The following is a 25,917-nucleotide window of genomic DNA, read 5'->3' as shown; positions in this document are numbered from 1 at the left end:
TAGGTGCCAAATGTGGCAACGGAGGGCTGGAGGAGGCAGACAAACGGAGCCCTGCTTCAGTTGCTCTCTATTTTTGGGCACAGAACATCATTTTGTATTTTTTTTAAGTTGTTATGGGTAAAGTTCCACTATACTGCAAGTCTAGGCATGCTCAGAAACGAAAGAACACATACAAAACAATCCAACACATGACTTCACTTCTGAAGTTGAATTCTGTCGTACGGAATTTTCGTATTAAAGTAAACTCTTCACTTTCCATATGAGACCAGCATGCAACAAAAATCAGACGACAGATCGTCCGATAATCTGATCGTGTGTACGAGGCTTTAATGTATGGAAACTCTCCACTAGATGGTGTTTTGCTCTCCTCTAAGGTGGTAGCGTGGCCGAGCGGTCTAAGGCGCTGGATTAAGGCTCCAGTCTCTTTGGAGGCGTGGGTTCGAATCCCACCGCTGCCAGGAATATTTTTGGGGCAGAACAGTGACTTTGGTAGTTAGCAGTTCTGCCTTTTTATTTTTCCAAATTTTAATGTACTCACTGCTCTTATTTTACACGCTGATGCCTGGTGTACAAAGCCTTAGACCAGGGGTCTTCAAACTATAGCCCTCCAGTTGTTCAGGAGCTACAATTCCCATCATGCCTAGTCATGTCTGTGAATGTCAGAGTTTTACAATGCCTCATGGGATGTGTAGTTCCGCAATAGCTAAAGGGCCGTAGTTTGAGGATCCCGGCCTTAGACCAACCTGTGACACCATGTGACTCTTTGCAGTGAGATTTGAGCCCATTCATTTTGTATGGGCGCAAATCGCACCGCAAAGTATGAGTTTCAGGTATCGGAGCATATTCACATGTGAAAATAGTTACTCTGTATTGGTGCATCCCTTAAAGCACCCCAAAAATCTGTGAACTCTATTGGCTGTAATGCCATTGCACATAATACTGGAATATTTTACTAACATTAAGTATTAAGTAAAACAGAAAAGCTTTTTTCCTAATATTTTTTTTTTCTTTCAGCGGCTTAGTAGATGCCCCCTACTTATTCTTATGCGGTAGTGCAATACATTTTTAAACTTTAATGTGCTATTTTATTATTGGCGGGGGATGGCATTGTGTTGCCGATTTAGAAAAGGCCAGTAGAGCAGTGTTCATTGTGAAATCAAATTTCCAATTTAGGTTTTAGTCAGTCTTTTGACTAAAATTCCATTATTTTAGTCATCTGCAATTGGTTTTGGTTGTATTTTAGTTGGCTAAAATCTCCAGTACCAGTGTACGTTTTGTCAATGAAATGAACAACGTTCCACTGACCACTGATAAAAGGTGGCCCTTTTCCCAGTGTAATGGGGCCTTTCCCCCACTGACTACCAGTGTAATGGGGCCTTTCCCCCACTGACTACCAGTGTAATGGGGCCTTTCCCCCACTGACTACCAGTGTAATGGGGCCTTTCCCCCACTGACTACCAGTGTAATGGGGCCTTTCCCCCACTGACTACCAGTGTAATGGGGCCTTTCCCCCACTGACTACCAGTGTAATGGGGCCTTTCCCCCACTGACTACCAGTGTAATGGGGCCTTTCCCCACTGACTACCAGTGTAATGGGGCCTTTCCCCACTGACTACCAGTGTAATGGGGCCTTTCCCCCACTGACTACCAGTGTAATGGGGCCTTTCCCCCACTGACTACCAGTGTAATGGGGCCTTTCCCCCACTGACTACCAGTGTAATGGGGCCTTTCCCCCACTGACTACCAGTGTAATGGGGCCTTTCCCCCACTGACTACCAGTGTAATGGGGCCTTTCCCCCACTGACTACCAGTGTAATGGGGCCTTTCCCCCACTGACTACCAGTGTAATGGGGCCTTTCCCCCACTGACTACCAGTGTAATGGGGCCTTTCCCCCACTGACTACCAGTGTAATGGGGCCTTTCCCCCACTGACTACCAGTGTAATGGGGCCTTTCCCCCACTGACTACCAGTGTAATGGGGCCTTTCCCCCACTGACTACCAGTGTAATGGGGCCTTTCCCCCACTGACTACCAGTGTAATGGGGCCTTTCCCCCACTGACTACCAGTGTAATGGGGCCTTTCCCCCACTGACTACCAGTGTAATGGGGCCTTTCCCCCACTGACTACCAGTGTAATGGGGCCTTTCCCCCACTGACTACCAGTGTAATGGGGCCTTTCCCCCACTGACTACCAGTGTAATGGGGCCTTTCCCCCACTGACTACCAGTGTAATGGGGCCTTTCCCCCACTGACTACCAGTGTAATGGGGCCTTTCCCCCACTGACTACCAGTGTAATGGGGCCTTTCCCCCACTGACTACCAGTGTAATGGGGCCTTTCCCCCACTGACTACCAGTGTAATTGGGCTCCTCTCACTGACCCCCTTATCAAAGGTGGCCCTTTCCCAGTGATAACCAATGTAAGGGGGCCGTTCCCCACTGGCTACCAGTGTAATGGCGCGCTTCTCTCACAGACCACTAATGGAAGAAGGCCCTTTTCCCAGTGATAATCATTGTAAGTTTGCCCTTCCCCTCTGACCACCAGTGTAATGAGGCTCTTCTCTCACTGACCACTAATGGAAGGTGGCCCTTTTGCCATTAATAACCATTGTAAGGGGGCCATTCCCCCTCTGATCTCCAGTGTAATTGGGCTCTTCTCTCACTGACCCCTAATGGACGGTGGCCCTTTTCCCAGTGATAACCATTTGTAAGGTTGCCCTTCCTTACTGACCACCAGTGTATTGAGGCTCTTCTCTTGCTGCCCACTAATGTTCCATTCAGCTGCCCTGTGTGTATATGGAGATAGTGATCACACTCCGGTATGGTTACTCCAATCCATGGAGACCAGAATTTGTCACATTTTTTTTAGTCAGTGTCTATGTTCAAGCTTCTATGCGTGTTGTGGGGGTATGTTGCCCCCCCCCCCCAACAACTACATGTAGTATGAGGGTACAGTCCCATTCATAAGTTCACTCAGCAATACTGGAGTCCCAGTAATTGGCATTATCGGTGGTAGCGTGGCCGAGCGGTCTAAGGCGCTGGATTAAGGCTCCAGTCTCTTCGGGGGCGTGGGTTCGAATCCCACCGCTGCCAAGATGTTGTTTTTACATTGCCATGAATAACAATGGAGCCACTCGCTAAAATTCCTGTGGTTGCTAATCTCACTCCTCCACTGTATCTTTGGAAAGTCCCATTTAAGAAGACCTTCTACCGCGGTCTTCTTCTCTTCTGGGTGGATTTGAACCCATCCCTCTTTGGGAGGGTGCGTTCTCCACTGTTCATCAATGCACTGGGGCCCCTCCTCCATTCCATGGGGGTATGATTGCTCCAATGTCTCAATCCAAGGAAACAGTACCTGTAATAAGCCTTAATGTACAGTGGGTACGAAAAGTATTCAGACCCCCTTAAATTTTTCACTCTTTGTTATATTGCAGCCATTTGCTAAAATCATTTAGGTTCATTCTTCTTCCTCATGAATGTACACATAGCACCCCATACTGACAGAAAAACACAGAATTGTTGACATTGTTGCAGATTTATTAAAAAAGAAAAACTGAAATATCACATGGTCCTAAGTATTCAGACCCTTTGCTGTGACACTCATATATTTAACTCAGGTGCTTTCCATTTCTTCTGATCATCCTTGAGATGGTTCTACACCTTCATTTGAGTCCAGCTGTGTTTGATTATACTGATTGGACTTGATTAGGAAAGCCACACACCTGTCTATATAAGACCTTCCAGATCACAATGCATGTCAGAGCAAATGAGAATCATGAGGTCAAAGGAACTGCCTGAAGAGCTCAGAGACAGAATTGTGGCAAGGCACAGATCTGGCCAAGGTTAAAAAAAGATTTCTGCTGCACTTAAGGTTCCTAAGAGCACAGTGGCCTCCATAATCCTCAAATGGAAGACGTTTGGGACGACCAGAACCCTTCCTAGAGCTGGCCGTCCGGCCAAACTGAGCTATCGGGGGAGAAGAGCCTTGGTGAGAGAGGTAAAGAAGAGCCCAAAGATCACTGTGGCTGAGCTCCAGAGATGCAGTCAGGAGATGGGAGAAAGTTGTAGAAAGTCAACCATCACTGCAGCCCTCCACCAGTCGGGGCTTTATGGCAGAGTGGCCCGACGGAAGCCTCTCCTCAGTGTAAGACACATGAAAGCCTGCATGGAGTTTGCTAAAAAACACCTGAAGGACTCCAAGATGGTGAGAAATAAGATTCTCTGGTCTGATGAGACCAAAATAGAACTTTTTGGCCTTAATTCTAAGCGGTATGTGTGGAGAAAACCAGGCACTGCTCATCACCTGTCCAATACAGTCCCAACAGTGAAGCATGGTGGTGGCAGCATCATGCTGTGGGGGTGTTTTTCAGCTGCAGGGACAGGACGACTGGTTGCAATCGAGGGAAAGATGAATGCGGCCAAGTACAGGGATATCCTGGACAAAAACCTTCTCCAGAGTGCTCTGGACCTCAGACTGGGCCGAAGGTTTACCTTCCAACAAGACAATGACCCTAAGCACACAGCTAAAATAACGAAGGAGTGGCTTCACAACAACTCCGTGACTGTTCTTGAATGGCCCAGCCAGAGCCCTGACTTAAACCCAATTGAGCATCTCTGAAGAGACCTAAAAATGGCTGTCCACCAACGTTTACCATCCAACCTGACAGAACTGAAGAGGATCTGCAAGGAGGAATGGCAGAGGATCCCCAAATCCAGGTGTGAAAGACTTGTTGCATCTTTCCCAAAAAGACTCCTGGCTGTATTAGATCAAAAGGGGGCTTCTACTAAATACTGAGCAAAGGGTCTGAATACTTAGGACCATGTGATATTTCAGTTTTTCTTTTTTAATAAATCTGCAACAATATCAACAATTCTGTGTTTTTCTGTCAGTATGGGGTGCTATGTGTACATTCATGAGGAAGAAGAATGAACTTAAATGATTTTAGCAAATGGCTGCAATATAACAAAGAGTGAAAAATTTAAGGGGGTCTGAATACTTTTCGTACCCACTGTATATTTTCAGCAACTAGATGTATTATGATACATTGCTTCTCAGAGGCGCCTCCGCCTCCGCCTCCCATAAGGTGGTAGCGTGGCCGAGCGGTCTAAGGCGCTGGATTAAGGCTCCAGTCTCTTCGGGGGCGTGGGTTCGAATCCCACCGTTGCCAACATGTTTTTACCTCGTCATGGGCTTTAAATAAAATTTCCTGTGAAGCTTACTGAAAGCCTGCTAAGGCCTTCTAGCAGCTTGTTTTAGGTGGCAATCAGCACTCTCATTAGGATCTGTGCTCACAAGTTGCAAACTGGAGCTGAATGGTACTTTAAAAGTTTCTGGCCGATATTTCTGTGACCTCATTCTGCCTTCTTAGGCCGCCTCCCTCGCCTTTTTTTTTTTCCGCAACAACTAGATGTAGTATGAGGGAACAGTCCCAGTCGGAGGTTAACTTACCAATGCTTGAGGCCCAGTATTTTACCTCTAACGGTGGTAGCGTGGCCGAGCGGTCTAAGGCGCTGGATTAAGGCTCCAGTCTCTTCGGGGGCGTGGGTTCGAATCCCACCGCTGCCAAGATGTTTTTATTTTGCCATTAGTATCAATGGAGCCACTGGCTAAAAGTCCTGTGGTTGCTAGTCTCACTCCTCCACTATATCTCTGGAAAGTCCCATTTTAAGAGGACCTTCCATCCGGTCTTCTTCTCTTCTGGGTGGATTTGAGCCCATCCCTCATTGGGAGAGTGCTTTCTCCACTGTTCAGTAATGTACTGGGGCCCCCTCCTCCACTGACTACCAATATAAGGGGTCCCTTCTCTGACTAGCTATATAAAGGCACCCCTTCTCCAGTATAAGTACAGAGGATAGCGCACACATACAAAAGAAATAACTTTATAAATATAACAAGGGTAATGAGACCTGATCAAAATGAGTAAAAATGGGGATTTAGTCCTACCATATGGCCATATCGTGCTCAAGCCCACCACTGCGTCACAACCCTTTGTTTGTTATACATTCAGCCCTCACCAGACTCCTGGGGTGGAGAACCCCACTCTCCCACACCTGTACTTCGTTATCACTAACTAAATGTAGTATGAGGGTACAGTCCCATTCAGAGGTTAACTCGCCAATGGTTGAGTCCCAGTTGATACCTCTAACGGTGGTAGCGTGGCCGAGCGGTCTAGGGTGCTCGATTAAGGCTCCAGTCTCTTCGGGGGCGTGGGTTCGAATCCCACCACTGCCAAAATGTTTTTACCTTGCCATGAATAACAATGAAGCCACTCGCTAAAAGTCCTGTGGTTGCTAATCTCACTCCTCCACTGTATCTTTGGAAAGTCCCATTTAACCTCCCTGGCGTTATGATTATGTCTGGAAGTTCATACCAAAAGCGGTACAATTATTTTCATGGAAATTTGGTGTTATGTATTATAGGCCTACAATTCTTAGTAATTACTGACTTAAAGCGGAGTTCCAGCCATTTACTCACCTGTCCAACGGTCCAGCGATGCGGCCGCCGGAAGCCTCGATCCTCTCCCTCGGCGCCGGCATCACTGCTGTGGGCACCCGGCTGTTACAGTTTGCGGCTTCACAGCCGGGTACCCACTGCGCATGCGCGAGTCGCGCTGCGCGCCGTGATTGGCCGGCAATCTTCTGGGACCTCTGACGTGTCCCAGAAGACTGCAGGGAGGGAGGGGGAGAGGAGAACTTCCGCTCAGGGCGCCGCGGCGCTCCGAGCGGAAGTGGGAGCGGGTACCTGTCAAAACTAGGTACCCGCTCCCCCCCCCCCCCCCCCCCAAAAAATGACATGCCAAATGTGGCATGTCGGGGGGTCAGGACTCCCTAAAGCGGAAGTTCCACTTTTGGGTGGAACTCCGCTTTAAACCTGACCAAAACAAGAGTCTAGTAGACATCCCAGATGTGATGAATTTTGAAACACAAAATCATGAATTATAATCTCATAAATAATGTAATTTTATTCAATAATGCAGTAAATAAGGAAATTTGTCAAAGAAAATTCAATACAAATGCTGCGTGTGATAAATCTTGAAACAAGGAACTACACAAAGTCCAACGTCACAGTCAGGACAAAGGAACCTAGTTTCCTTTCGGACTTTCTTTCCATTTCTATCGCGTTTCGAGCAGCAAACAACACACATCCTGGTTGGTGCTGCCTTTTTTGCAGTTGGCAGAATATAGTCTGCAAAGTGACGGCCGGTCAGACGCCCTGGGTTGACCACGTCAACAGCGCGACGTCCAGGTCTATTTTCAACTCCTGATGGTGTCTGGTACTTTGCAAAAATCTGCTCAGCCACCTTCCAGACAAACTCGGAATGAGCAAGAGGGTTTTCACTGTTGGCTTTGTGCAGGATGTAAGCGTTCCATAGACATTGTTCCAGAAGATGTCTAAATATTTTTTTTATAGTATTTTTTTTGCTGTTTTCGTACAGCGGGATAGAAGGTCATGGCCTGATCGGCTCTGTCCACACCTCCCATTGTTTTGTTATAGTCAATTACAACCTGTGGTTTCAGCACATCAGTCCCACGTTTTGTATGGACCGTGGCAGTGGAGGTAGTGTGAACAGTGCTCATAAGACACACATCCTTCTTGTCTCTCCATCTCATTGCCATCATCTTTCCCTTCTGCCAGGCAACCATTTCTCCGGTTTTTAGTTTTTTTTTGGCAAAAAAAGATGGCATGTCTCGACGGTTAGGCCGAACGGTACCATATGCGTCGGTTCTATTTTGTAGCAAAACATCATATAGTTCCAGGGAGGTATAGAAGTTGTCCGTGGTCAAACAATATCCCTGGTTCAGCAAGGGCTCCAGAAGTGTCAGGAAGGATGATGTGGCCATCCCATAGCCGCTGTACCTGGGGTTGAATTTAGTGCCTTTGCCGGTGTAAATTACGGAATTCCATATGTACCCCGTGGAAGACTCGCAGAGCATATATGATTTGATGCCAAACCGCGCTCTTTTTGATGCGATGTACTGAATCCAACTTAGGCGACCCTTGTAGGCCATCAAACTCTCATCCACGCTGACGTCCCTTTCTGGCACGTAGGTCCGCTGGAAATTTCCCACAATAAGTTGCCATACCTCCCAGATCTTTTTCAGTTTGGGCGCTGGATGCGTGGCCTCAGCAAATTCCTCATTGTTTGTGAAGTGGAAATACTTCATAATCAGGGAGAAGTGATACTCAGACATCACGGTGCCAAAGAACAGTGTGGCCAGTAACCTGTTGGTGGTCCAGTACCATTTTTGGAACGGTTTCCCCACCAACCCCTGAAGAAAGAGGAGTCCCATAAACAGCCACATGTCCTCTTTCGTTACCGGTTCCCACCTTCTGCTTCGGGAAAGCCTGGCATGCAGCGTAGCGGATTGCTGCTGTTGGTAGCGATTCGTCTCGGCGACAATTAATTCAATTACCTCCTCAGTGAGGAATAATTGCAGGTAGGCCAGAGGATTGTCACGCTCGACATCTACCTTCATCCCAGGTGATCCGGTGAAGGGGAATCTTGGGGACGCTACCTGGTCCGCATCGCAATCAATAGCGCACCAAGTGCGCACATCGCTGAGGTCAGGGTCATCGCCGTTCTCACTTGCCAGATCCGTGTCAGTGTCGGACGACAAATCACCGCATGACTCGCTATCGCTCACTTCCGCGAGCACCTCTGGGTCGCTGCCGCTGTCACTCAGCTGGTCCAAAAGCGGTTTAGACTGGCGCTTTTTTGATGCCATAATTATATATTTTTTTTTTTTGGGCACAAATCACAAGTTTACTGTAAGAAGGGGCACTGTACTGTCAGATCTGAAGTAATCTGTGGTAAAACAGTGTAATCCTCTCAGATTACAGTGTATCACCTCTTTTTTATTTTGTTTCACTTTCAAACTTCCCGCCCAGTTCCGCTCCCGTGCGCCGCCTCTGCTCGCAGGGAACGGAACCAGGAAGTCAGATGCCGGTCACCCGGCGATCGGAGCGAAGGACATCGCTGGATCGCCGGGACAAGGTAAGTGGATTGCTTCTGGGAGCCAAGGGAGGCTCCGCTGGCACTCTGCACTCTACCCCGAGCGTGACTCGGGGTTACCGCTCTTGATATGAAAAATCAACCCCGAGTCACGCTCGGGATTACCGCCTAGGTGGTTAAGAAGACCTTCCACCTCGGTCTTTTCTTCTGGTTGGTTTTGAACCCATCCCTCTTTGGGAGGGTGCGTTCTCCACTGTTCAGCAATGTAGTGGGGCCCCTCCTCCACTGACTTCCAATATAAGGGGTCCCTTCTCTGACTAGCTATATAAAGACACCCCTTATTCAGTGACCAGCTATGTAAGGGGTGCATTTCTCCATTGACCACCAATGCAAATTACCATTTCACTGACCACCAGTGTAAGGGAACTGTCTTTCTGTTAGTTTTATGGCGTGTGTCATAGTAATCAGCTGCCCTGTGTGTGTATAGGTGGTCCCTGGGTTACAAACATCCGACTTAAGCCTAGTACACATGCAACGATTATCGGTCGACCGATCGTCCGTCTTTTGTCCAGAGTGGTGTTTTGTTGGTTGCAATGTGCCTAGACGGCACATGAATTTTCCTGCACGACAAAATTCTACTTCAGAAGTGATGCCATGTGTTGGTTTGCTTTCTTTGTGCTCTTTCTTCACTGGGCATGCCCAGTCTTGCTCATTAGATTTTTCCCTGTCGAAATCTGTACTGACTGCACGGAAATCGGACGTGTTTTGACGGCAGACAAAAATTTTATAGCCTGCACACCAGATTTTTTTCGGCCGAAAAGTCAGAGCCGGTTGTCGGAAGCATCATACTAACAAGCCGAAAATCGGTCGTCGGACGAAAATTCCCTGCCGATTTTCGACACGTGTGTACGGGGCTTTACACTTACAAACTGAGGGAGACAACGGGAAGTGAGAAATCTAGCCCTAGGAAGGGAAATTCACTCCTGTAAGAGTTCTCATGGGGAAAAAGTCTTTCTCCACTGAAGCTTTATCACTAATCCTTGTTTCCACAATGTGACGGTATTCACCGTCACTGGAGGTGAGACGCAGATACTTAATGGTTTGAATTGCTTCAGATAGGACAGTAATATTTGTCAACCATATCTTCATATAGAAATATGAAGATTTAATACCACCTTACACAGTGTATTCCACGTGCTTGTCTGTGAGAGAGACACACAGACTGTCATTGGCAGACCTCCCTATTGTTTGTGTATTGGGAGGGAATGTGGATTGTGCCTGTCTCATTGTTAAATGTTAATGACCTCACATTGTTCTGTCTGCCTTAATATAAGCTTATTATGGGATGTGTATGTGGATTGGCTGCAAGGGGGGGGGGGGATTGTCCCACAGTGTATATCTTTGTGTACACTGTATGGGAGCGTAAAACTCTGTTTTTTCACTGGATTGTGAATGTCAGGGCCTGTTTTCAACAAGGTCCACCTGGGCGGTAACCTTGTGGGGGAAAACTGTATAAAAGTCAGTTTTTACCCCTTCATGAAGTCTCGACTCATGTTTGGGGGGGGGGGGGGGCTGGGATATGCTACAAGGGATTGCTATGCTCTTCATACTCCCTTGGATAATAACTAAGCTCTTGTAAGAGCTTGTTCCTGCTTCACTCTCTGGGGAAAGAGAGGTTCACCCACTGGAACCTGGAGCCTTGTCGTAGGTCCAGGGTGGGTAGGGGACGGTGAGATCCCAACCAAGCTGCGGTGGTTCGTGGGATCTGAGGTGGTTACGGTGTCTGGTGGAGTGCTTGGAGTCCTCGGGAAGCACTAGGAGCATCTGTCAACGGAGGTACCCAGTCGGGGTGCCAGTTGATCCGTTACACACAACAACCCAACATTTTTAAAATTCAGTTGTCATAGGGACAGAAAGTGAGGTGACATCTTCTGAACAGGGGTACAGACAGCAAAACAAATGGTACAGGGGTGTTAACCCTTCCCTATGCTATCCAAAAACCCTAAAAAGTATTCTTTTGGCTGGTGCTAAGTTTAAAAAAATGTACCTGTTCTGACTTATAAACAAATTCAACTTAAGAACAAGCCTACAGTCCCTATCTTGTTTGTAACCCGGGGACCACCTGTATATGGAGATAGTGATCACACTCCGGTATGGTTGCTTCAATGTCTCAATCCATGGAGACCAGAATTTGTTCCATTTTTATTCAGTGTCTTAAGGCTCGTACACACGTACCGATCGTCGTCATACAAACGTCGGCGGACGAAAGATCTGCCGATTGTACACTTGTTAGTATGGTGCCTCCGACAGCTGTCTGCGCACATTCTGCGGACAAGAGTCTTTCTTGCAAACATAAAAATTTTTGTATGCCGACACCAGAACGGACGATTGTTCGCCAGTCAGTACAGAAATCAGCCGACAGACCGCAGATTTGCAAGACTGGGCATGCTCAGAAAAGAAAAAACACAGGGAAAGTTAACCATTACATGACATCACTTCTGCAGTCAGCTGAAGTCGGCGGACAAAATTCTTGTGCTGTCTTTGCACTTTTCAACAGACATCGACATCCCGGGGAGAAAAGACGAACGTTTGTATGATGACGATCGGTACGTGTGTACGGGCCTTTATGTTCTACCTTCTATGTGTGTTATGGGGGTATGTCCCCCTCCCCCCCACTCCCCAAAAAAAAACTAGCTGTAATATGAAGGTACAGTCCCATTCAGAAGTTCACTCACCAATGTTGGAGTCCCCTCACCAATGTTGGAGTCCCAGCAGATAGCTCTAACGGTGGTAGCGTGGCCGAGCGGTCTAAGGCGCTGGATTAAGGCTCCAGTCTCTTCGGGGGCGTGGGTTCGAATCCCACCGCTGCCAGGATGTCTTTATTTTGCCATCCGCAACAATGGAGCCACTGGCTAAAATTCCTGTGGTTGCTAATCTCACTCCTCCACTATATCTTTGGAAAGTCCCATTTAACCACTTAAGCCCCGGAAGATTTTACCCCCTTCCTGACCAGGGCCTATTTTGCGATTCGGCACTGCGTGACTTTAACGGACAATTGCGCGGTTGTGCGATGCTGTACCCAAACGAATTTAACGTCCTTTTTTTCCCACAAACAGAGCTTTCTTTTGGTGGTATTTGATCACCTGTGCGATTTTTTTTTTTTTTTTTGATCATGCGCTATAAACAAAAAAGAGCGACAATTTTGCAAAAATAACAATATTTTTCACATTTTTTATATGAAATTCCCCCAAAAAAATGTAAAAATCAAAATTTTTTTAACATTTTAGGCCATTTTGTTTTTTTGCTACATATGTTTGGTAAAAAAACCCCTGCAAAAAGCGTATTTTGATTGGTTTGCGCAAAAGTTATTGCGTTTACTATCTAAGGGAAAGATTTTTTTTTTTTTTTTGCCGGACTGCGACATTGCGGCGGACAGATCGGACCCTTGACTGACATTTTTGACACTTTTGGGGTTACCAGTGACATTACTGCAGTAATCAGTGCTATACATATGCGCTGTTACTGTAAAAATGACACTGGCAGTGGAGGGGTTAACTTTATTTGAGAGGGCGGGGTTAAGTGTGTCCCTAGGGGCGTGATTCTAACTGTGATTGGATGTGGCTGTGTGTGTAACAGCAGAGATCAACGGTCCTACATAGCAGGACCGTATGATCTGTGCTGTTACACAGGGGAAAATGACAGATGGCTGTGTTTACACTAGCCGCCTGCCTTTCTCCCGGTGTAACCGAAGATCGCGAGTGACCGGCGGACATCAGGTCCGCCGGTCACTCGCGCGGGAGGAGGGGGGGGTCCGTGAGTGAGCGGGAGTGCGCCTCCGGCGGCGCGCGCTCGCTCCCTAGAGCCTCACAGGCAAGCGACGTAGTACTACGTCGCTTTGCCTGTGAGGGGCTGACTGCCGCAGTAAGTAGTCGTGCGGCGATCGGCAAGTGGTTAAGAGGACCTTCCATCCGGTCTTCTTCTCTTCTGGGTGGATTTAAACCCATCCCTCATTGGGAGAGTGCGTTCTCCACTGTTCAGCAATGTACTGGGGCCCCTCCTCCACTGACTACCAATATAAGGGGTCCCTTCTCTGACTAGCTATATAAAGGCACCCCTTCTCCAGTATAACTACAGAGGATAGCGCACACATACAAAAGAAATAACTTTATAAATATAATAAGGCTACTGAGACCTGATCAAAATGAGTAAAAAGGGGGATTTAAGCCCCGTACACACGCACTGATTGTCGGCCGAACGATCGTCCGTCTTTTGTCCGGTGCTGTCCTGTAGGTTGAAAAGTGCAAAAGACTGCACACGAATTTTGTCGGCCAACAACAGCCGACTGCAGAAGTGATGTCATGTGATGGTTGACTTTCCGTGTGTTTTTTCTTCTCTGAGCATGCCCAGTCTTGCTCATCTGCTTTTTGTCGGCCGAAATCTGTACTGACTGACGAACAATCGGCCGTTCTTTGTTGGCCTACAAAAATTTTATAGCCTGCACACCAGATTTTGTTCGGCCGAAAAGTCGCAGTCGGTTGTCGGAAGCATCATACTAACAAGCCGAAAATCGGCCGATCGGACGTTGGCCGAAAATTCACGGCCGACAATCGGTACGTGTGTACGGGCCTTCAGTCCTACCATATGACCATATCTTGCTCAAGCCCACCACTGCGTCACAACCCTTTGTTAGACATTCTGTCCTGACCAGACTCCTGGGGTGGAGCACCCCACTCTCCCACACCTGTACTTCGTTATCAGTGTCCACTAGTAAGCAGATATAGGAGGAGTCCCTTTTTATAGTGCAGTGTTTTCTGCAGCTAGCACATGTCCCCCATGTAAGGAGTAAAGCCCCGTACACACGATCAGATTATCGAACGATCTGTCGTCCATTTTTTGTGGCATGCTAGTCTGATGTGGAAAGTGAAGAGGTTTTTTTCATACGAATTTTCCCGTACGACAGAATTCTACTTCAGAAGTGATGTCATGTGTTGGATTGCTTTCTATGTGTTCTTTCCTCTCTGAGCATGCCCAGTCTTGCTCTTAAGATTTTTTCCGTCTAAATCTGTACTAATGAGACGAAAATCGGACGTTGTATTACGGACGACACAAATTTTATAGCCTGCACATCAGGATTTTGGCAGCCGAAAAGTCGGAGTTGACTGTCGAAAGCACCATACTAACAATCCGAAAATCGGCAGATTGGTCGTCAGATGAATTTTCCCTACAGATTTTCTTATGGTGTGTACGGGCCTTTAGTATCTCCCATGGTTAAGAGAGGTTGGATTTATCCTTCATTTTATGGATAGTGTAGGACCCACTGATAATGGGGTACAATGACTTAGTGGTGAGCTTGAGCCCGATATGGCCATATGGTGGGACCAAATCCCCATTTTTACTCATTTTGATCAGGTCTCAGTAGCCTTGTTATATTTGAAAGTTATTTCTTTTGTATGTGTGCGCTAGGGCTGCCACCTCATCCCTTTAATCCAGGACACATATTAATTACACAGGTTCTGAGGTTGATATAATGCACAGAAGGCACTGAGTGAGTTTAATTACCACCTTAATTACCTACAGAACCTGTGTAATTAATATGTGCCCTGGTTTAAAGGGATGAGGTGGCAACCCTAGTGTGCGCTATCCTCTGTAGTTATATATGTATATTGGTTTTTATAGCAGCGATCTGTGTTTTTTTTTTTTTTTTTTTTTTTGCGGGACTGTGACATTGCGGCGGACAGATCGGACCCCTAACTGACATTTATGACACTTTTGGGGGGATCTGTGACATTACTACAGTAATCAGGGCTATAAATATGCACTGTTACTGTAATAATGACACTGACAGGGAAGGGGTTAACCCTACGGGTGATCAAGGGGTTAAATGTATGTCTCATGCTTACTGACGTGTGTAGGGGGAGGGGGTTCTGTGACAAAGACAGAGATCGCAGATTCAGCTATGCTGAATCCTGTGATCTCTCCCTGTCTGTTACTGAGAATATCCGCCTTCTTTGTTTACATAAGCAGGCGGATCTTCTCACTTTCCCTGACGATCGGGGAAGACAGGTGGCGATTGCCGCCTCTCCTCCTCCGGCCCGACTCAGGCTGTGTCTAAACACAGCGGGAGCAAGCCTCCGGTGGCGCGCGCGCGCCGCCGAGACCACTAGGAGTACAGCGACGTAGGTCTACGTCGCTGGACCCAGGGGGAGCCGCTGTGCCGCAGTAGGATTACTGTCGGCTAGTGGTTAAAGCAGAAGATTGCAGATATATCTAAGGAGTTAGCAAGCATATGTATCAGTTTATTTGTAAAGTTTAGGCAGGGCTCTTCAAACTATGGCCCTCCAATTGTTCAGGAACTACAATTCCCATCATGCCTAGTCATGTCTGTGAATGTCCGAGTTTTCCAATGCCTCATGGGATGTGTAGTTCCGCAACAGCTGGATGGCCGTAGTTTGAGGATCCCTGGATTAGGTATAGGAAATAAAATAAGAATGTTTCAGTCCCTTAAATCACTTGAATAAAATCCCTTCCAATCGGAAAGGGTGTAATCGTCAACCATTGTAAAAGAGCGTCATGTACTGTATCCGGTCTTCCCTGGTGCTGGCTGTCACATATTTGACTTTAGGAATACAAAAGGCACTGCTGAGATTCGAACTCAGGATCTCCTGTTTACTAGACAGGCGCTTTAACCAACTAAGCCACAGCGCCACATAGGTGTAGAGTTTCACATAGGCAATGTGGATATCTCAATTTATAGGAAATTATGTTTAATATTTCCCATCTGCAGCCAGCAGGTGGGGCATTTCACTTTTTTTTTTTTTTCCGTCACCTGTTCGGAGTACATTAACTACATTGCTGTGAATGTTATAATTTCATCTGTTCAGAACACCCAGCTAAATAACCCAGAGGAGGGACAACTCCCCCCGGATTATACACAAGCCCCCCCAGCCCCCGTGTGGTTTCAATTAGAGACAATCAAAGGTAATAGGCAATTGTCAGCTTTTCTGCTTAGAACACATAAAGGGGATTTGTCTAACTTGAGCAGCCAGAATGTGGAGCCGCTGTGCATGGTAACCAATCCGCTTCTAGCTTTCATTTTCCAAGCTTATCCGAACAAGCTGAAGCTACAAGCCGATTGAGTACAATCCCACAGCTGCTCTGCCTCCTCCAGTTTTAGTTACAGTACCCTGAAAAAGTGTTCATACCCCTTGAAATTTTCCATATTTCTTCAGTGTTGTCACATGAAAAGATATAATAAAGTATTTACAAAAATGTTTTTGTGAGATACCGTATAATCCCTATAAATCACATTTATGTTTTTGGTTGTAACATGACAAAATGTGGAAATCTTCTTCAAGGGGAATGAATACTTTTTCAAGGCACTGTAATTCCTCCTCTCCCCTCCCCCCTCCCCTCTCCTCTCCTCTCCTCTCCCCTCCCCTCTCCTCTCCTCTCCTCTCCTCTCCTCTCCTCTCCTCTCCTCTTTCCTCTCCTCTCCTCTCCTCTTTCCTCTCCTCTTTCCTCTCCTCTTTCCTCTCCTCTTTCCTCTCCTCTTTCCTCTCCTCTCCTCTCCTCTCCTCTTTCCTCTCCTCTCCTCTTTCCTCTCCTCTCCTCTTTCCTCTCCTCTCCTCTTTCCTCTCCTCTCCTCTTTCCTCTCCTCTCCTCTTTCCTCTCCTCTCCTCTTTCCTCTCCTCTCCTCTTCCCTCTCCTCTCCTCTTCCCTCTCTTCTTCCCTCTCCTCTCCTCCTCTCCTCTTCCCTCTCCTCTCCTCCTCTTTCCTCTCCTCCTCTTTCCTCTCCTCCTCTTTCCTCTCCTCCTCTTTCCTCTCCTCCTCTTTCCTCTCCTCCTCTTTCCTCTCCTCCTCTTTCCTCTCCTCTCCTCTTTCCTCTCCTCTCCTCTTTCCTCTCCTCTTTCCTCTCCTCTCCTCCTCTTTCCTCTCCTCTCCTCTCCTCTCCTCCTCTTTCCTCTCCTCTCCTCCTCTCCTCTCCTCTTTCCTCTCCTCTCCTCCTCCTCTTTCCTCTCCTCTTTCCTCTCCTCTCCTCCTCCTCTTTCCTCTCCTCTTTCCTCTCCTCTCCTCTCCTCTCCTCTCCTCCTCTTTCCTCTCCTCCTATTTCCTCTCCTCCTCTTTCCTCTCCTCTCCTCTCCTCCTCTCCTCTCCTCTCCTCTCCTCCTCTCCTCTCCTCCTTTCCTCTCCTCTCCTCCTTTCCTCTCCTCTCCTCTCTTCTTTCCTTTCCTTTCCTTTCCTTTCCTCCTCTTTCCTCCCCTCTCCTCTCCTCCTCTTCCCTCTCCTCATTCCATAGTATGTTCAGAATGGAAGCATCCTGAATTAAAAGTACATTTATTTAAAAAAATAAATAAAATTGGTTTATAAACCTGTATACATTCATAAAATAGATAAAAAATCTCCTTTTCCCAACAATGACGTCGGATGACTTGGATGCTTTCACTTCACACACATCAGATGCTCACATAAGTGAACACAATGTCATTGAATATTTAGCGATCACAAACCTGTGAGAAAGTCACCGTCGTGCTAATTTGTGACCTTGCCAACCCGACTCATTCTTATCTTACTGATAATCAAACCGTGTTTTTTTATTTTTTCTCTGCAGCATGTATGGCATTGTACTATTGAACGGGGAGTAAGGCGCGGTTCACATGTTCCGTCACAGTTTCCATGCATTTTTTTTTTTTTTTTTTTTTTTTAGTCCTATGTGGTTTTGTTCACCGGTTCAGGTGCAAATTCCTAGTGTAAGACACTTTGAATTTGTACCCGAACCAGACTAAAAAACGTAACAGAACTTCTTTTTTTTTTTTTTTTTTTTTTAACGGATTTCAGCTGGCCCAGATATACAGCTGCAAGAAAAGGTATGTGAACCCTTTGGAATGATATGGATTTCTGCACAAATTGGTGATAAAATGTGATCTGATCATCATCTAAGTCACAACAATAGAAAATCACAGTATGCTTAAACTAATAACACACAAAGAATGAGTTATTACTTTAAGCAGATGATGATCAGATCACATTTTATGACCAATTTGTGCAGAAATCCATATCATTCCAATGGAGAAATGCCCCCCTTACATAGCTGGTCACTGGAGAAGGGGTGTCTTTTTATATAGTTAGTCAGAGAAGGGACCCCTTTATATTGGTAGTCAGTGGAAGAGGGGGCCCCAATACATTGCTGAACAGTGGAGAACGCACTCTCCCAAAGAGGGATGGGTTCCATCCACCCAGAAGAGAGGACCTGGGTGGTAGGTCCTCTTAAATGGGACTTTCCAAAGATATAGTGGAGGAATGAGATTAGCAACCACAGGACTTTTAGCCTTAGCCAGGGGCTCCATTGTTACTCATAACAAAGTAAAAAGAACATCTTGGCAGTGGTGGGATTCGAACCCACGCCTCCAGAGAGACTGGAGCCTAAATCCAGCGCCTTAGACCGCTCGGCCACACTACCACATGAGAGTGGAGAGTGGAGAGTGGAGAGTGGAGAGTGGAGAGTGGAGAGTGGAGAGTGGAGAGTGGAGAGTGGAGAGTGGAGAGTGGAGAGTGGAGAGTGGAGAGTGGAGAGTGGAGAGTGGAGAGTGGAGAGTGGAGAGTGGAGAGTGGAGAGTGGAGAGTGGAGAGTGGAGAGTGGAGAGTGGAGAGTGGAGAGTGGAGAGTGGAGAGTGGAGAGTGGAGAGTGGAGAGTGGAGAGTGGAGAGTGGAGAGTGGAGAGTGGAGAGTGGAGAGTGGAGAGTGGAGAGTGGAGAGTGGCTCTGTACCATAAGAATGCTATTTCATAAATTAATTATTTTTATAATGTACTTGATGAATAAAATCTTTAAGGCTTCATGTACACATTGGACCTACATTTAGTGCGGCAAAATCGCGGCACGTTTTTGCTGCATTTTCCCGCGACCGGCGGTCAAAACACTCCTATCCTGAACGCGATTCTTCCACGCTCAGGAGAGGGAGGTTGAAGCTCACCTACATGCAGCAGCTCCAAAACGCTGCTAAAAGCCTACACTATATTGTGAAAAGTATTGGGACGCCTGCCTTTACACACACATGACATTTAATGGCCTCCCAGTCTTAGTCCATAGGGTTCAATATTGAGTTGGCCCACCCTTTGCAGCTATAACAGCTTCAACTCTTCTGGGAAGGCTGTCCACAAGGTTTAGGAGTGTGTCTATGGGAATGTTTGACTGTTCTTCCAGAAGCGAATTAGTGAGGTCAGGCACTGATGTTGGACGAGAGTCGCAGTCTCTGCTCTAATTGATCCCAAAGGTGTTCTATTGGGTTGAGGTCAGGACTCTGTGCAGGCCAGCCAAGTTCCTCCACCCCAAACTCACTCATTCATGTCTTTATGGGCCTTGCTTTGTGCACTGTTCCAAATCATTTGGTGGTCCAAATCAATTTGGGTTGGGATTGGCCCCTTTAGTTCCAGTGAAGAGAATTCTTAAGGTGTCAGCATACCAAGACATTTTGGACAATTTCATGCCCCCAACTTTGTAGGAACAGTTTGGGGACGGCCCCTTCCTGTTCCAACATGACTGCACACCAGTGCACAAAGCAAGGTCCATGAAGACATGGATGAGCGAGTTTGATCTGGTTCAGTGTCGGGGTCGAGGTAAGGATCAAAGGTCAGGGTTAGTATATTTTGGGTAGGATTTAACCACTTCTTTATCGCCCTGTAGCCATCTTTTTGTTGTTCCAGGAGTTGTTCTCCCGGAACCATGCCCCTTGTGCGCCCCCTGGTGCGCGCATCCGGCACGCTCTGTGATTGTGGTAAAGGGTCAATCGCAGCTGATGACAATGTAAACTGACTGTTGTACACTGCTGTCATGCTGGAATAAATCGCATAAAAAGGAAGCATTTGTGTGCCGGCTTTTCTAGTTACTTGGAAGCAATTGCATGCATCTGGACCCTGCAGCCTGAGCACCGACACTCAGTTCCACATTCATTTCACTATGCGGAGAGCTAGGGTGAGTTTGCATCTATTCTACAATGTAAACAGACCTATCGGTTATCGGCAGTACTTTCCTCATGTGCTGTCAGTGTGAGGAGAGGAGAGCCGGGAACTGGCAATCCTGACAGGGGACATCTGCACAGATAATCAGTGTGCTAATTATCAGAGCAGCCCCATCAGTGCAGCCCATCTTTGCCTCTTTATCAGTGCCACCGATCGATACCATCAGTGCTGCCCATCTTTGCCTCTTCATCAGTGCCACCGATCGATACCCTTAAGGCTGCCCATCTTTGCCTCTTCATCAGTGCCACCTATCGATACCATCAGTGCTGCCCATCTTTGCCTCTTCATCAGTGCCACCGATCGATACCCTTAAGGCTGCCTATCTTTGCCTCTTCATCAGTGCCACCTATCGATACCATCAGTGCTGCCCATCTTTGCCTCTTTATCAGTGCCACCTATCGATACCCTCAGTGCTGCCCATCTTTGCCTCTTCATCAGAGCCACCTATCGTTACCCTCAGTGCTGCCCATCTTTGCCTCTTTATCAGTGCCACCTATCGATACCATCAATGCTGCCCATCTTTGCCTCTTCATCAGTGCCACCTATCGATTCCATCAGTGCTGCCCATCTCTGCCTCTTCATCAGTGCCACCTATCGATTCCATCAGTGCTACCCATCTTTGCCTCTTCATCAGTGCCACCTATCGATTCCATCAGTGCTACCCATCTTTGCCTCCTTATCAGAGCCACCTATCGATTCCATCAGTGCTGCCCATCTTTGCCTCTTTATCAGTGCCACCTATCGATTCCATCAGTGCTACCCATCTTTGCCTCTTTATCAGTGCCACCTATCGATTCCATCAGTGCTGCCCATCTTTGCCTCCTTATCAGAGCCACCTATCGATTCCATCAGTGCTGCCCATCTTTGCCTCTTCATCAGTGCCACCTATCGATTCCATCAGTGCTACCCATCTTTGCCTCTTCATCAGTGCCACCTATCGATTCCATCAGTGCTACCCATCTTTGCCTCCTTATCAGAGCCACCTATCGATTCCATCAGTGCTGCCCATCTTTGCCTCTATCAGTGCCACCTATCGATTCCATCAGTGCTACCCATCTTTGCCTCTTCATCAGTGCCACCTATCGATTCCATCAGTGCTACCCATCTTTGCCTCCTTATCAGAGCCACCTATCGATTCCATCAGTGCTGCCCATCTTTGCCTCTTTATCAGTGCCACCTATCGATTCCATCAGTGCTACCCATCTTTGCCTCTTTATCAGTGCCACCTATCGATTCCATCAGTGCTGCCCATCTTTGCCTCCTTATCAGAGCCACCTATCGATTCCATCAGTGCTGCCCATCTTTGCCTCTTCATCAGTGCCACCTATCGATTCCATCAGTGCTACCCATCTTTGCCTCTTCATCAGTGCCACCTATCGATTCCATCAGTGCTACCCATCTTTGCCTCCTTATCAGAGCCACCTATCGATATCCTCAGTGCTGCCCATCTTTGCCTCTTCATCAGTCCCACCTATCGACACCATCAGTGCTGCCCATCTTTGCCTCTTCATCGATCCCCATTAGCACCGCCCCATTAGTGCAGCCTATCAGTGCACATCAGTGAAGGAGAAAAATTACCTATTTGCAAAATTTTATAACAGAAACTAAAACAAAATTTTTTGTGTTTGGTTGTTTTCTGTTTTTTTTTTCTTTCTTCACATTTTCTATCTTCTTTTCATTTGTTTAGCAAAAGATAAAAATCCCAGTGGTGATTAAATACCACCAAAAGAAAGCTCTATCTGTCTGAATGACAATTGCATGGTCATGTAACACTGTACCCATATGAAATTTTTATCATTATTTATTTTTTATTTTTTCAAAGTGCGACAGTGCTGAAAGCTAAAAATTGGCCTGGGCAGGAAGGGGGTATAAGTGCCCAGTAAACAAGTGGTTAAAAAAAAAAAAAAAAAAACATTTTTTTTAAAATTTGTAATAGTTATTATTAGGTTATCAGTATTCGTTAAATTGGTATCCATTATTGTCATTGTGTTTTAGTCCCGGTTCACAGATATGCAATGCGGGAACCCTGCGAGTCCACTGCGGGTTCCGGCATCGCACTCAACTTGCAGGCAGTTCACACTGCCATATGCGAATCGCTGGGGGTGTCGGTGCAAAGTTAATGACACCCCCAGATCAGTTCACATATCGCAGTGCAAACTGTCAGTTCGGACATGAATCGGATCGCAAAGATGTGAACACCCATGCGATCTGAGTCTGGTGCGGACCAAAAAAGGGTGCTGTGTGCGTTGTGTCCGATTGGCATGCAAATTCAGCCATACAAACTGTATAAAATCTGTATGGCTGAATTTGCATCGCACAGACATCGCATGTGATTTTCAGAGCAGTGCGCTCCGAATCACATGCAATGTCTGTCATCGCATATATGTGAACCGGGACTTAGATAGGATAAAAAAGCAAGATGCACTCTATTGTTTCTGGGCTCTTCTAGGTGTACAAATAACATACACATATGTGGTATCGCTGCAATCACCAGGGGCAGGAGAATGTATTTTGGGGGTTTTTTTTGTTGGTAAATTATGGAAATAGCAAAAAATACAATTAAAATTTAAAAAGATTTCTTTTTTTTAGTTTTCCTTTTTGATATCGAGATATAGATATATATATATATATATATATATATATATATATATATATATATATATATATATATATATATATATATATATATATATAATCTCTATCATTTTTTAAAGTTTTCCATTTGTTTATTTATATAGATATATATATATATATATATATATATATATATATATATATATAAAAGGAAAACTTTAAAAAATGATTTTATATATATATATATATATATATATATATATATATATATATATAATCTATCAAAAAGGAAACTAAAAAAAAATATTTAAAAATTTTAGTTGTTTTTTTTGCTATTTCAATAATAAATATAATATATATATATATATATATATATATATATATATATATATAACAAAAAAATCTGGAGATACCATTTGCCACTAAAAGAAAGCCCAAAACAAAAGGTATATTATTTCACCTGGATACACTACGTAGTTGCGACTCTATGTATAATTTTCCTAACCCGTGTCAAAGTTGCGTTTTCAGAAAATTGTGTTCAGATATGAAAATTTTGTTTTACCCTCCATCACGAAGGGGTTAATCGGCGGACATTGTTGATTAGATTTTGACATATATATTTGGTGGTGCACTAATTACAATAACTTTTTTTTTACGTTTGGCAAAAAAAATACAGGAAAAATTTTATTTATTTATTTTTTCTATTTTTATTGCCAATGAAAAAAAAAGAAATGATGTATATAGCTGAACTACCAAAAGCCCTAACTGTACCAAAAAATATGACGTATATTATGTAAGAGTAGACTACAAATGTTAAAAGGTATAATGTACAAAACCAAGGCATCGCAAAAAAAAAAAAAAAAAAAATGGTTAAAGCTAAATATTTAGTGATTTTTGGATCTACTTATGTTTTGGGCCAAACTTATCTTAGCCAGATTGATACAGTATTTGATTTTGCATATAAATAATATATAATTGCAGCCAGCAGGGGGAGCCCTAGGCTCTTCTGCTGTTTCTTCTCTGTAAAGTAAATCCATGATTTAACACCATTGTCTTGTGTGCAGCCAGTATAAAAGTTTCCAAAAGAAATGATCTGTAAATAGAATCTGTTTTTAACTTTTTATCTTTTTTTTTTTTGCCACATTCAAATATGGCCTTTTCTCTGAAACCCTAGATTTTGACGTGTGTCTTAATTTCCCTTTTCTATGACGCCCAATCCGCGTTCAGATCACACTTCAGAGGCTACGGACAGGTGGAGAGGAGGTGACGTGATGCCTCCTAACTGCCTGTTTTAACCCCATTTTTGCTAACAAATGCGCCACAACCACATGCATTGCATGCAGTTGAAGGGCTTTTGCGGCGCTTCCACATTAGTTTGAGTGCCTATTGCAGCTTGAGGGGGGGGGGGCTGGCGTTTGGCGGGCAGTAAAAATGTGACTCAGTTGCTCATTGTTTCCTCCCCTCAATAGTACATCTAAATGAAGTTCAACCCTTCAGCTTCCCAGAGTCATTTTTTCACTGTTAGATGACATTAGTATTCAGTGTGTACTATTTACCCTTGGTGTGTGCTCTAATGCCCCTCCTATATATGAATGTATGTATGTATGTGCATATATATATATATATATATATATATATATATATATATATATATATATATATATATATATACAGTGCCTTGCGAAAGTATTCGGCCCCCTTGAACTTTTCGACCTTTTGCCACATTTCAGGCTTCAAACATAAAGATATAAAACTGTAATGTTTTTTGAAGAATCAACAAGTGGGACACAATCATGAAGTGGAACGAAATTTATTGGATATTTCAAACTTTGTTAACAAATAAAAAACTGAAAAATTGGGCGTGCAAAATTATTCAGCCCCCTTAAGTTAATACTTTGTAGCGCCCCCTTTTGCTGCAATTACAGCTGTAAGTCGCTTGGGGTATGTCTCTATCAGTTTTGCACATCGAGAGACTGAAATTTTTGCCCATTCCTCCTTGCAAAACAGCTCGAGCTCAGTGAGGTTGGATGGAGAGCGTTTGTGAACAGCAGTTTTCAGTTCTTTCCACAGATTCTCGATTGGATTCAGGTCTGGACTTTGACTTGGCCATTCTAACACCTGGATATGTTTATTTGTGAACCATTCCATTGTAGATTTTGCTTTATGTTTTGGATCATTGTCTTGTTGGAAGACAAATCTCCGTCCCAGTCTCAGGTCTTTTGCAGACTCCATCAGGTTTTCTTCCAGAATGGTCCTGTATTTGGCTCCATCCATCTTCCCATCAATTTTAACCATCTTCCCTGTCCCTGCTGAAGAAAAGCAGGCCCAAACCATGATGCTGCCACCACCATGTTTGACAGTGGGGATGGTGTGTTCAGGGTGATGAGCTGTGTTGCTTTTACGCCAAACATAACGTTTTGCATTGTTGCTAAAAAGTTTGATTTTGGTTTCATCTGACCAGAGCACCTTCTTCCACATGTTTGGTGTCTCCCAGGTGGCTTGTGGCAAACTTTAAACTACACTTTTTATGGATATCTTTAAGAAATGGCTTTCTTCTTGCCACTCTTCCATAAAGGCCAGATTTGTGCAGTATACGACTGATTGTTGTCCTATGGACAGAGTCTCCCACCTCAGCTGTAGATCTCTGCAGTTCATCCAGAGTGATCATGGGCCTCTTGGCTGCATCTCTGATCAGTCTTCTCCTTGTATGAGCTGAAAGTTTAGAGGGACGGCCAGGTCTTTGTAGATTTGCAGTGGTCTGATACTCCTTCCATTTCAATATTATCGCTTGCACAGTGCTCCTTGGGATGTTTAAAGCTTGGGAAATCTTTTTGTATCCAAATCCCGGCTTTAAACTTCTCCACAACAGTATCTCGGACCTGCCTGGTGTGTTCCTTGTTCTTCATGATGCTCTCTGCGCTTTAAACGGACCTCTGAGACTATCACAGTGCAGGTGCATTTATACGGAGACTTGATTACACACAGGTGGATTCTATTTATCATCATTAGTCATTTAGGTCAACATTGGATCATTCAGTCCCCGTTCACATGCAGGCGACGCTACTTCCAGGGGCGACCTCCGAGGTCGCGGTGCGAGCAGCGCGCCGCGACCTCGGAGCGGCCGCCACGGACTTCATAACATTGAAGTCTATGGCGGTCGCCTCCTGGTCGCCCCAAAGAAGCTCCGGACCCTTTTTCTAAGTCGGAGCGACTTGTGTCGCTCCTATTAGAACGGGTCCGCAGCTTCCCTATGGAAGGCGACCTGTGAGGCGACCAGGTCACCTCACAGGTCGCCTTAGTGTGAACGGGGCTTCAGAGATCCTCACTGAACTTCTGGAGAGAGTTTGCTGCACTGAAAGTAAAGGGGCTGAATAATT

General features: G+C 45.5%; 1 protein-coding gene across 1 annotated transcript in view; it reads left to right on the top strand.

The window, feature by feature from the left end:
- CNTROB (centrobin, centriole duplication and spindle assembly protein) overlaps positions 1-25,917 on the top strand; it is a 126,052-nt gene that overhangs the window by 12,285 nt on the left and 87,850 nt on the right. The gene's annotated exons all lie outside the window — the stretch shown is intronic.

Source organism: Pelophylax lessonae (assembly GCF_965119305.1).
Source record: "Pelophylax lessonae genome assembly, chromosome: 4".
NCBI classification, from domain to species: domain Eukaryota; kingdom Metazoa; phylum Chordata; class Amphibia; order Anura; family Ranidae; genus Pelophylax; species Pelophylax lessonae.
This window is presented reverse-complemented; position numbering and strand designations above follow the sequence as displayed.